The following is a 1,810-nucleotide window of genomic DNA, read 5'->3' on the forward strand; positions in this document are numbered from 1 at the left end:
GGGAAAGAGGGAAAGGGGAGAGTCCTTCTGCCACTGGCCAACTCAGCCCCCCAAATCTAGGGTAGGAGAAGCTTAGGGAAGGTGGTTCGTGGGTGGGAGGGGTAGGACCTCAGAATCTCATACACCTTTATCATTAGACGTCCTCTCTGCTTTAGCACAGATATGCAAGCGCCTTTATTTTAAATTTATTGTCTATATCTATTTATCTTTCTTCGCCAGCTTGAAGAAGTGGAGGAGAGATCTACACAACTTAAATGGGTCGTCCCCATCCCATCTTCCTACTCACCCTCCTTTGCACTCAACTCCATCTCAGAGACACTCACTCTGCCCCCCCCCAATAAAAAGAAGTCACCCCCTCTTCAGTCTGCAGAGAGCCAGGGTGAGAGCAGGCAAGGCGAGAGAGCGACCTCGGTCGTGGGCAAGTAGCTTGTTTTTACGTCCTTCAATAAAATTTTTATGAGGATCATTTGATTGTTCATAAATGTGTCCTTCATTAAATAAAATTGTAGGCTGTTTTTGGAACGGGAAAAAAGCAACGGAGGGATGAGAGAAAGCAGTTTCTTTGGGGTCGGACACAGGAATTCTGGAGGGGCAGTGTGACTGTAAGCAAGATCAGACAACTTGGATTCCTCCCCCCAATAAGTTGGTTGCTACCCTTCTCCTTGAATTTAGGGTTCGGTGCCCAGCTCTCTGCTTTCCATCAGACTGTCCCATGGTGGTTTAGTAAGGGTGGGCTTTAGGCAAGCAGGAAATTCTCAGCGTGGATGCAAGAGAGGTGGTAGGGAGGTGGGCTGGAGGGGTGGGGGATAAGGGCAGGTGATGTCCCTAGAGGCAGATGCACCCTAGGCGTGGCAGAGCGAGTTTGAAGGTAGGGTGCAATTTCAGGGTCAGAAGGGAAGAGTCCCAGTTTGCGCTAAAAGAAACAAGCAGGAGCTGAGCCTGAGACGCAGGCTCTGAGGCAGCAGGGAAGGACAAGGCTTCCCAGACCCAAGATGCCTGCCCTTCTTTCCCACTCTTGTCCCTAGTAGGGGACCAAACGCTAGGGGTGGGGGCCTAGACAGGTTTTTCTCCTGCACTTATGTCAACCTGTCTCCTCTGGGGTGGAGAAGGGATAGAGAGAGGTGTCCCAGAGAGTGTAGTATGTATGTTTAGGGGGGTGGAGTGGAAAGTTGCGAGAAGAAGGGTAGATCTGAAGCCCACAGCACTGACCTCAGCTTTCCAGGCCCCCTCACCGGTCCCTGCTCCTCCCCCTCTCCAATTCTTTCCTTTTCGGACAAGCAGGGCTAGGATTTCGACGCATGGGGGGACGTGAGAAGTGCCTGGCTGGGGAGAGGAAACCCGGGGCCTCAGCCTCCTCACCCTCGGCTCTGATTATCTTCCCCTCCCCAGACTGGACTGGTCTATAAAATCCAAATTACAGCAAGAAACAGAATATCTCTTTGGCCTTGATGGAGTTGAGTTAGCTGTCAATCAAAAATTCTCCCTCACCAGTTCAAGGAAAAGACAGGAGGTTCCCGTTCCCCTGCCGAGGCTTTCTGCAAATACCCAGCACCATCAGCACCTCCCCAGCCCTTTGCATCTGGGGACCCTACCCAGCTCTTGGGCGGCTGCTGGCAGACACATGTAGCCTTTGGTGGGCCCAGGGCCAGACTGTGACCAAGAGGATGTCAGGGGACAGAGCCTGAGAGAGAATGAGCCTGAGATAGCCTGAGACAGAACAACTGAAACATGGCATCAGGCCCATAGGGAAGGAGAGAGGGAGGGAGGGAAGGAGGGAGAGAGGAAAGAAGGAAGGAAGGAAGGAAGGAAG

General features: G+C 52.3%; 2 protein-coding genes and 1 long non-coding RNA gene across 3 annotated transcripts in view; 1 reads left to right on the plus strand and 2 right to left on the minus strand.

Moving 5' to 3' along the window:
• Positions 1–466, plus strand: part of LOC112477849 — a 993-nt gene extending 527 nt beyond the window's left edge. The window contains exon 2 of the long non-coding RNA XR_003045601.1: positions 220–466. This is a non-coding gene — a long non-coding RNA (uncharacterized LOC112477849). The remainder of the gene's footprint in view (positions 1–219) is intronic.
• HOXC4 (homeobox C4) overlaps positions 1–1,810 on the minus strand; it is a 62,587-nt gene that overhangs the window by 57,898 nt on the left and 2,879 nt on the right. The gene's annotated exons all lie outside the window — the stretch shown is intronic.
• The window catches only part of HOXC6 (homeobox C6), a 35,690-nt gene that overhangs the window by 30,957 nt on the left and 2,923 nt on the right, over positions 1–1,810 (minus strand). The window lies entirely within an intron of this gene.

This window comes from Pteropus alecto, unplaced genomic scaffold (assembly GCF_000325575.1).
Source record: "Pteropus alecto unplaced genomic scaffold, ASM32557v1 scaffold220, whole genome shotgun sequence".
In the NCBI taxonomy this organism is placed as follows: domain Eukaryota; kingdom Metazoa; phylum Chordata; class Mammalia; order Chiroptera; family Pteropodidae; genus Pteropus; species Pteropus alecto.